Below are 11,290 nucleotides of genomic sequence, written 5' to 3'. Positions count from 1 at the left end.
GTTCTTTGTAAATTCTGGATATCAGCCCTTTGTCAGATGGGTAAACAGCAAAAACTTTTTCCCATTCTGTTGGTTGCCGATTCACTCTAATGATTGTTTCTTTTGCTGTGCAGAAGCTGTGGAGTTTGATTAGGTCCCATTTGTCTATTTTGGCTTTTGTTGTCAATGCTTTTGGTGTTTTGGTCATGAAGTCCTTGCCTACACCTACGTCCTGAAAGGTTTTGCCTAGATTTTCTTCTAGACTTTTTATGGTGTTAGGTCTTATGTTTAAGTCCTTAATCCATCTGGAGTTAATTTTAGTGTAAGGTGTCAGGAAGGGGTCCAGTTTCTGCTTTCTGCACATGGCTAGCCAGCTTTCCCAACACCATTTTTTGAACAGGGAATCCTTTCCCCATTGCTTGTTTTTGTCTGGTTTGTCAAAGATCAGATGGTTGTAGATATGTTGTGTTGCCTTCGAGACCTCTGTTCTGTTCCATTGGTCTATATCTCTGTTTTGGTACCAGTACCATGCTGTTTTGATTACTGTAGCCTTGTAGTATAGTTTGAAGTCTGGTAGTGTGATGCCCCCTGCTTTGTTCTTTTTGCTTAGAATTGACTTGGCTATGCGGGCTCTCTTTTGGTTCCATATGAAGTTTAAGGTGGTTTTTTCCAGTTCTGCGAAGAAGGTCATTGGTAGCTTGATGGGGATAGCATTGAATCTGTAAATTACTTTGGGCAGTATGGCCATTTTCACGATATTGATTCTTCCTAACCATGAACATGGAATGTTTCTCCATCTGTTTGTGTCCTCTCTTATTTCGTTGAGCAGTGGCTTGTAGTTCTCCTTGAAGAGGTCCTTTACATTCCTTGTTAGTTGTATTCCTAGGTATTTTATTCTCTTTGTGGCAATTGTGAATGGAAGTTTGTTCTTGATTTGGCTCTCTTTAAGTCTGTTACTGGTGTATAGGAATGCATGTGATTTTTGCACATTGATTTTGTATCCTGAGACTTTGCTGAACTTGCTTATCAGTTTCAGAAGATTTTGGGCTGAGACGATGGTGTCTTCTAGATATACAATCATGTCGTCTGCAAATAGAGACAATTTGACTTCCTCCTTTCCTATTTGAATGCCCTTTATTTCTTTTTCTTGCCTGATTGCTCTGGCTAGAACTTCTAGTACTATATTGAATAGGAGTGGTGAGAGAGGGCATCCTTGTCTAGTGCCAGATTTCAAGGGGAATGCTTCCAGTTTTTGCCCATTCCGGATGATATTGGCTGTTGGTATGTCGTAAATAGCTTTTATTATTTTGAGATACATTCCATCAATACCTAGCTTATTGAGGGTTTTTAGCATAAAGGGCTGTTGAATTTTGTCAAAGGCCTTCTCTGCATCAATTGAGATAATCATGTGGTTTTTGTCTTTGGTTCTGTTTATGTGGTGAATTACGTTTATAGACTTGCGTATGTTGAACCAGCCTTGCATCCCTGGGATGAAGCCTACTTGATCATGGTGGATAAGCTTTTTGATGTGCTGTTGCAATCGGCTTGTCAGTATTTTATTGAAGATTTTTGCATCTGTGTTCATCATGGATATTGGCCTGAAATTTTCTTTTCTTGTTGAGTCTCTGCCGGGTTTTGGAATCAGGATGATGTTGGTCTCATAAAATGATTTGGGAAGAATTCCCTCTTTTTGTATTGTTTGGAATAGTTTCAGAAGAAATGGTACCAGCTCCTCTTTGTATGTCTGGTAGAATTCGTCTGTGAACCCGTCTGGACCTGGGCTTTTTTTGGGTGGTAAGCTCTTAATTTCTGCCTCAACTTCAGACCTTGTTATGGGTCTGTTCAGGGTTTCGGCTTCTTCCTGGTTTAGGCTTGGCAGGAGGCAAGTAAGTGTCCAGGAATTTATCCATTTCTTCCAGGTTTACTACTTTATGTGCATAGAGTTGTTTGTAATAATCTCTGATAATGGTTTGAATTTCTGTGGAATCTGTGGTGATATCCACTTTATTGTTTTTTATGGCATCAATTTCGTTATTCTCTCTTTTTTTTTTTATTAATCTGGCTAGTGGTCTGTCTATTTTGTTGATCTTTTCAAAAAACCAGCTCCTGGATTTATTGATTTTTTGAAGGGTTTTTTGTGTCTCTATCTCCTTCAGTTCTGCTCTGATCTTAGCTATTTCTTGTCTTCTGTTAGACTTTGAGTTTTTTTTTATCTTGCTTCTCTAACAAGGACGATAGGGTGTCAATTTTTGATCTCTCCTTGCTTCTCATGTGGGTACTTATTCCTATATATCGTCCTCTAGAGACTGCTTTTAATGTGTCCCAGAGATTCTGGTATGTTGTGTCTTCATTCTTGTTGGTTTCGAAGAACATCTTTTTCTCTGCCTTCATTTCATTGTTTATCCAGTCAACAATCAAGAGCAAGTTGTTCAGTTTCCATGAAGCTGTGCGGTTCTGAGCTAGTTTTTGAATTCTGAGTTCTAACTTGATTGCACTGTGGTCTGAGAGACTGTTTGCTATGATTTCCATTCTTTTGTATTTGCTGAGGAGTGATTTATTCCCAATTATGTGGTCAATTTTAGAGTAGATGTGATGTGGTGCTGAGAAGAATGTATATTCTGTGGATTTGGGGTGGAGTGTTCTGTAAATGTCTATTAGGTTTGCTTGGTCCAGGTCTGAGTTCAAGTCCTGGATATCCTTGTTAATTTTCTGTCTGGTTGATCTGTCTAATATTGACAATGGGGTGTTAAAGTCTCCCACTATAATTGTGTGGGAGTCTAAGTCTCTTTGTATGTCATTAAGAACTTGCCTTTTGTATCTGGGTGTTCCTGTATTGGGTGCGTATATATTTAGGATCGTAAGTTCTTCTTGTTGCATTGATCCTTTTACCATTATGTAATGTCCTTCTGTGTCTTTTTTGATCTTTGTTGCTTTAAAGTCTAATTTATCAGAGATGAGAATTGCCACTCCTGCTTTTTTTTTGCTCTCCATTTGCTTGGTAAAGCTTCCTCCATCCCTTTATTTTGAGCCTTTGTTTATCCTTTCACGTGAGATGGGTTTCCTGGATACAGCACACCGATGGGTTTTGTCTTTTTATCCAATTTGCCAGTCTGTGTCTTTTGGTTGGGTTATTTAGTCCATTTACATATAGGGTTAATATTGTTATGTGTGAATTTGATACTGCCATTTTGGTGCTAGCTGGTTGTTTTGTCCATTAGTTGTTGCAGGTTCTTTATTGTGTTAATTCTCTTTACCATTTGGCATGTTTTTGGAGTGGCTGGTACTGATTGTTCCTTTATATGCGTAGAGCCTCTTTCAGGAGCTCTTGTAAAGTAGGCCTGGTGGTGACAAAATCTCTGAGTACTTGCATGTTCCCAAAGGATTTTATTTTTCCTTCACTTATGAAGGTTAGTTTGGCTGGATAGGAGATTCTAGGTTGAAAGTTCTTTTCCTTAAGGATGTTGAATATTGGCCCCCACTCTCTTCTGGCTTGTAGGGTTTCTGCTGAGAGATCTGCTGTGAGTCTGGTGGGCTTCCCTTTGTGAGTAACCCGACCTTTCTCTCTGGCTGCCCTTAGTATTTTCTCCTCCATTTCAACCTTGGTGAATCTGATGATTATGTGCCTTGGGGTTGCTCTTCTTGACGAATATCTTTGTGGTGTTCTCTGTATTTCCTGGACTTGAATGTTTGCCTGCCTTGCTAGGTTGGGGAAGTTTTCCTGGATAATATCCTGAAGAGTATTTTCCAGCTTGGATTCATTCTCTTCATCGCATTCGGGTATGCCTATTAAATGTAGATTAGGTCTTTTCACATAGTCCCACATTTCTTGGAGATTTTGTTCATTCCTTTTTACCCTTTTTTCTCCAGTCTTGCCTTCCCGTTTTATTTCATTGAGTTGATCTTCGACCTCTGATATCCTTTTTTCTGCTTGGTCAATTTGGCTGTTGATACTTGTTCATGCTTCGCGAAGTTCTCGTGTTGTGTTTTTCAGCTCCATCAATTCACTTATATTCCTTTCTATTTTGTCCATTCTCGTTAGCATTTCGTCAAATCTTTTTTCAAGGTTCTTAGTTTCTTTGCATTTGGTTAGAACAAGTTCTTTTAGTTCACAAAAGTTTCTTACTACCCACCTTCTGAAGTCTGATTCTGTCATTTCATCACACTCGTTCTCCAACCAACCTTGTTCCCTTGCTGGTGAGGAGTTGTGATCCCTTGTAGGAGGAGAGGTGTTCTGGTTTCGGGTGTTTTCATCCTTTTGTGCTGGTTTCTTCCCATCTTTATGGATTTATCTACCTGTCGTCTTTGTAGTTGCTGGCTTTCAGATTGGGTCTCTGAGTGGACGTTCTGTTTGTTGATGATGAGGTTATTTCTGTTTCTTGGTTTTCCTTCTGACAGTCTGGCCCCTCTGCTGTAGGTCTGCTGAGGTTCACTCCAGGCCCTGCTTGCCTGGGGATCACCTGCCGCAGCTGCAGAACAGTAAGGGATGTTACCAGCTTTCTTCTTCTGCTATCTTTGTCCCAGAAGGATACCCGCCAGGTGTCAGTCTGATCTCTCCTTTATGAGGTGTCTTTTTGGATATACAGGGGTCAGGGAGCTGCTTGAGGAGATGGTCTCTTCTTTATAGGAGCTCAAATGCTGAGCTGTGAGCTCCATTGTTCATTCAGAGCTGCTGGGCAGGTACGTTTAGGTCTGCTGCAGCAGAACTCATAAACTGCTTTTTGTTCCCAGGTGCTCTGTCCCAGGGATTTAGGGCTTTATTTATGAGTTTCCCTTATACTGCTGCCTTCTTTTTTTTTTCCTTCAGAGTTGCCCTGCCCAGCAAGGAGGCAGCCTAGTCACTGTCTGCCTGTAGAGGCTTTGCTGAGCTGCTGTGGGCTCCGCCCAGCTGCCGAGTGAGCTTCCCTGCAGTCCTGTTTATATGGGTGTAGTTAGAACTGCCTCGGCAAGGGTGGCCCACCTCTTTTAAGGCGGAGTCTCTCTGTAGTGGTGGGTTGCCTTGGCAATGGCTGGCTGCCTCAGCAATGGTGGGTTGCCTTGGCAATGGCAGGCTGCCTCACCATTGGCTGACTACCTCTGTAGTGGTGGGCTGCCTCAGTAATGGCGGATGCCTCTCCCCCACAGAGCTGGACCGTCCCGGGTTCAGCTGCGCTTGCTGTGAAACTCTCAATCCAGAGAGTTTCTGATTGCTGTTCTGTTGTGGAGGTGGGACCAGCCGAGCCTGATCACCTGGCTCCCTGCCTCAGAGCCTTTTTTAAGTTGGTGTTCCAGTCGCCTGTTGAAGAGGCGCCGGGGTCTGTTTGTTTTCCCCTGCGGCCACTCACTGCACTGGCTTAAACAGCAGCACTGAGATTCGTGGCGCTTTTTTTTTTTCCCTGGAATCTACTGTCCTGGTTCCCTGCTCAGTCCCCTTTTTAAACAGACGAATGGGCGACTTCCCATGGTTCCAATCACCAGCCAAAAGGGCACCCGGACCGGTGTATTTTGTACAGAGAACCGCTGCTCCGGGACGCCGACAAAGCAGCTGCACGGGGCAAAACAGCGGCGCCGGCTGGCACAGCCACGCTGGCCGAAACAGCCGCACTGGTGACGTGTGGAGCTCCTCCGCCTGGGAATTGCCTAGTCTGTAGGCAATAAAAATGCGGCGTCCACTCACCCTCTGCGCTTTCACTGGGAGCTGCAATCCTGAGCTGTTCCTAAATGGCCATCTTGGATCCTCCCCCAAATACCACACATTCTTATTTAGAAGTGGGAGCTAAATGATCAGAACACAAGGACACATAGAGGGGAACAACACACACTGGGGTCCATCAGAGGATAGAAGGTGAGAAGAGAGAGAGGATGAGGAAAAATACCTAATGGGTACTAGGCTTAATACCTGGGTGATGAAATAACCTGTACAACAAATTCCCATGACACAAGTTGACCTTGTTAAAAACCTGCACATGTACCCCTGAACTTAAAAGGCAATAATAAAAATAGAATAAAGAAACCCACTTCACCCACAAAGACACAAAAATACTGAAAATAAAAAGATGGAGAAAGATATTTCATGCCACTGGAAATAATACAGAGCAGAGGCAGCTATACTTATAGGAGATAAAATAGATTTCAAGACAAAAACTATTTTTTAAAAAGGCAGATACATTATGGAAACTTGTAAATACCACAAGTCAGGGTGTGATTTATAGTTTTGTTGATTCTTCAGACTCAAGAGAGTGATGAAAAAAATGTCATGAATGAAGATAAAACTTAAAATCGTCTTATGTGTACACTTGTTACATTCCAAACAACACAAAAAAATTGAGAGAATGTTCTAGCATTCAAAAACCATCATGTGATTCAGCATAGAAGTTATGTCACTGAAGAACAAGTGAAGTTCTTTGAGGTTGGATACAAGACAGGATGCCCAGTTAAATTTGAATTTCAAATAAACAATATTTTTAGTATATCCCAATACTGTTCGTAGTACACTCATGCTAAAAATTTAGTTGTTGTTCATCTGCAATTCAAATGTGGAGTTTCCTTTATTTTTATTTGCTAAATCTGGCAGTCCTAGACATATATCTTTATTGTTTCACTTTCATCTTATTTGTTAACATAATTAAAAGCATTAGCAGTCATATTGAAACTATGTTTGTTTGTCAGCTGTAATCAAAGGTCATCTGTGGACATAAAAGTTTGATAGCAATCATCAAAATAATTCCACAAGAATCAACTGGCTATATGAGATTTCCATTAAAGAGTATTTTATGTGCTATTGTTTATAAATTTCATTCAACATATTCTTTATGCCAGTAAAATGTATAATAAACTTACATGTGTATGTATATGTGTATATATTTTTAAAAGGCAGAGAATATCATTATATAATGACAAAGGACTCAATTAAGCAAGAGAATATAACAATTGTAAATATATATACACCTAACACTGCAGCACCCAAATAGATACAGAAAGTGTTATTAGAGCTAAAGAGAAATATAGAACCTAATGCAATAATAACTGGAAATTTCAATACCCATTTTCAGTATTGGACAGATCTTCCAGACAGAAAATCAACAAGGAAACATTGAACTTAATCTGCACTATAGATCAAATGAGCCTAATAAAGATTTACAGAACATTTCATCAAATGGCTGCAGAACACATTATTTTCCTAAGCACATGTTCCATTCTCAAGGATAGACCACATGTTAAGTCATAAAAAAGTCTTAAAATAATGTTGAGCATCTTCTGTGACCACAGTGGAATAAAAGTAGAAATTAATAACAAGAGGGATATTGGAAACAATACAAACGAATGGAAATTCAACAATATGCTCCTGAATGACCAGTGGGTAAATTAAAAAATTAAGAAAGAAATTGAAAATTTTCTTGCAACAAATGATAATGGAAAGACAAGATACCAAAACCTACGGGATGCAGCAAAAGGAGTAATAAGAGGGACGTATGTACCTACAAACACCTACATCAAAATAAAGAAAAACTTCAAGCAAACAACCTAATGATACATATTAAAAAGCTACAAAAGCAAGAATAGAGCAAATCCAAAAATTAGTAGAGGAAAAGAAAACATCAGATCAGAAATAAATAAAATTGAAATGAAGAAAACGATCCAAATCATCAACAAAACAAAAACTTTATTCTTTGAAAAGATAAATAAAATTGACAAATCTTTAGCCAGACTAAGAGAAAAAGAGAAAAGACCCAAATAAATAAAATCAGAGATGAAAAAGACAATACAATTCATAGCGCAGAAATTCAAAGGATCGTTACTGGTTACTATGAGCAACTATAGGCCAATAAGTGGAAAAATTAGTAGAAGAAATAAGTTTCTAGAAACATAAACCTATCAAGATTTAAGCATGAAGAAATCCAAAACCTAAACAGACCAATAAAAAGTAATGAGATCAAAGCCTTAATAATCTCCCAGAAAAAAAAAAAAAAAAAGCAAAGCTCAGGACCCAGTGGCTTCACTGCGGAATTCTACCAAACATTTAAAGAACAACTAATACCAATTGTACTCAAACTTTTCCCAAAAATAGTGAAGGAGGGAATACTTCCAAACTCATTCTACATGGCCAGCATTACCCTGTTATCAAAACCAAAGACACATCAGAAACAAAAAACTATTCATCAATATGACTGATGAATATTGATGCAAAAAATCCTCAATAAAATACTAGCAAATCAAATCCAACAACATGTTAAAAAGAGTATTCATCATTACCAGATGAGATTTATCCCAGGGATGCAAGGATGGTTCAACATACACAAATCAAAATGTGATTCATTATATCAACAGAATGAAGGACAAAACCATATGATCATTTCAATTGAAGCTGAAAACACATTTAATGCAATTCAACATCCATTCATGATAAAAACTCTCAAACAACTGTGTATAGAAGAACGAACCTTAACATAATTAAAGCCATATATAACAGACCCATAGCTGTATCATCCTGAATAGGGAAAAACTGAAAGCCTTTCCTTTAAGATCTGGAACATTATAAGGATGCCCACTTTCACTACTGTTATTCTCCAAAGTACTGAAAGTTTTAGCTTGAGCAATCAGACAAGTGAAAGAAATAAGGGGCACCCAAATTGGAAATGACAAAGTCAAATTATCCTTATTTGCAAGTGATATGATCTTATGTTGAAAAAAACCTAAAGACTCCACCAAAAAAACAATTCAAACTGAAAAACAAATCAGTAGCATTTTTATATGCCAAGAGTGAACAAACTGAAAAACAAATCAAGGATGTAATCCCACTTACAATAGTTACAAAGAAAATTAATTACAAGGTATTAACCAAATAATTGAAAGATCTCTACAATAAAAACTATAAAATATGAATACAAAAAATTAAAGGGGACACAAAAAAATGGAAAAACAGTCCACGTTCATGGATTGGAAAAGTCAATATTGTTAAAATGTTCATACTACACTAAGCAATCTACAGATTCCAGAGAATCTCTATCAAATTACTAATGATATTTTCACAGAAGTAGGAAAAAAATCTTAAAATTCATGTGGAACCACAAAAAAAAAAAAGCCAAATCTATCCAAACCAAAAAGAACAAAACTAGAAGAATCACATTATCAGACTTCCAATTATACTACAAAACTATAGTAACTAAAATGGCATAATACTGGTAAAAAAAAAAAACAGACACATAGGCCAAATGGAACAGAAGAGAGAACCAAGAAACAAAACCATACATCTACAGTAAAGTCATTTTTGACAAAGTTGCTAAGAACATACACTGGGGAAAGGACAGTCTCTTCAATAAATGGTTCTGGGAAAATTGGATGTTCATAAGCTGAAGAATGAAACTGAACTACTATCTCTCACCATATGCAAAAGTCAAATTACAATGGACTAAAGACTTATATCTAAGACCTCAAACTATGAAACTGCTACGTTGGAGAAACTCTCCAGGACATTGGATTAGGCAAAAAATTCTTGAGTAATGCCTCATAAACACTGGCAACAAAGCAAAAATGAGCAAATAGGATCAAACCAAGTTAAAAAGCTTCTACAAAGCAAAACGAAAAATAAAAATCAAAAAAGTGAAGAGACTACCCAAAAAATGGAAGAAAATAGTTGCAACCTGTTCACCTGACAAGGGATTAAAAACCAGAATATATAAGGAACTCAAACAATTCTACAGGATCAAATCCAATAATCTAATTTAAAATGGGCAAAAGATCTGAATAGACATTTCTCAAAAGAAGACATACGGGGGAAGATCTAAGATGGCCGTTTAGGAACAGCTTGGAGTTGCAGCTCCCAGAGAAAGCACAGAGGGTGAGTGGACGCCGCATTTTTATTGCCCACAGACCAGGAGATTCCCAGGCAGAGGTGTCCCACTGGTCGCCAGCGAGCCTGTTGTGGCCGGCGCGGTTCTTTTGGTCAGCGCAGCTGCTTTGCCCCGCGCAGCTGCTTTGTCGGCGCCCCGGCTGGCAGTTCTGCATACAAAATACACTGGTGTGGGTGCCCTTTTGGCTGCTGATTGGAGACCCGGGAAGTCGCCCATTCATCTGATTAAACAGGGGACTGAACAGGGAGACAGGCCAGGAGATTCCTGGGCAAAAAAAAAGCACCACGAATCTTAGCGCCGCTGTTTAAGCCAGCAGAGTGAGTCGCCACACGGGAAATCAAACAGATCCCAGGACCGTTTCAACAGGCGACGGGGATAGAGTTGACTATTCAACTAAAAAAAGAGAAAAAAAGGCTCGGAGGCAGGGAGCCAGGTGATCAGGCTCGGTCCCACCCCAACAAAAGAACAGCAATCAGAAACTCTCTGGATTGAGAGTTTCACAACAAGGGCAGCTAAACCCAGGACGGTCCAGCTCTGTGGGGGAGGGGCGTCCACCATTACCGAGGCACTCCACCACTACGGATGCCATTGCTGAGGCAGTCTGCCGTTGCCAAGGCAACCCGCCATTGCTGAGGCTGCCTGTCATTGCCAAGGCAACCCGCCATTGCCAAGGCAACCTGCCATTACAGAGAGAGTCTGCCAATACACAGGTGGGCCACCATTGCTGAGGCAGTTCTAACTACACCCATATACACAAGACTGCAGGGAAGTTTACAGGGCAGCTGGGCGGAGCCCACAGCAGCTCAGCAAAGCCTCTGCAGGCAGACAGTGACCAGGCTGCCTCCTAGCTGGGCAGGGCAGCCCTGAAAAACAAAAAAAAAAGGCAGCAGCACAACAGAAACTCATAAATAAAGCCCTAACTCCCTGGGACAGAGCACCTGGGAACAAAAAGTGGTTTATGAGATCTGCTGCAGCAGACCTAAACGTACCTGCCCAGCAGCTCTGAAAGAACAACGGAGCTCACAGCTCGGCACTTGAGCCCCTATAAAGGACAGACTGTCTCCTCAAGCAGTTCCCTGACTTCTGTATATCCAAAGAATCCCCTCATAAAGGAGAGACTGACATCTTGTGGGTATCCTTCTGGGACAAAGATAGCAGAAGAAGAAACTGGTAGCAACCCTTACTGTTCTGCAGCTGCTGCAGGTGATCGCCAGGCAAGCAGGGCCTGGAGTGGACCTCAGCAGTCCTACAGCAGAGGGGCCAGGCTGTTAGAAGGGAAACTAAGAAACAGAAATAACTTCATCATCAACAAACAGAACATCCACTCAGAGACCCAATCTGAAAGTCAGCAAACTGAAAGTCAGCAACTACAAAGATGACAGGAAGATAAATCCATAAAGATGGGAAGAAACCAGTACAAAAAGGTTGAAAACACCTGAAACCAGAACACCTCTCCTCCTATAAGGGATCACAACTCCTCACCA

This window comes from Sapajus apella, unplaced genomic scaffold (assembly GCF_009761245.1).
Source record: "Sapajus apella isolate SASKATOON/1434 unplaced genomic scaffold, GSC_monkey_1.0 scaffold38, whole genome shotgun sequence".
Taxonomy (NCBI): domain Eukaryota; kingdom Metazoa; phylum Chordata; class Mammalia; order Primates; family Cebidae; genus Sapajus; species Sapajus apella.
This window is presented reverse-complemented; position numbering follows the sequence as displayed.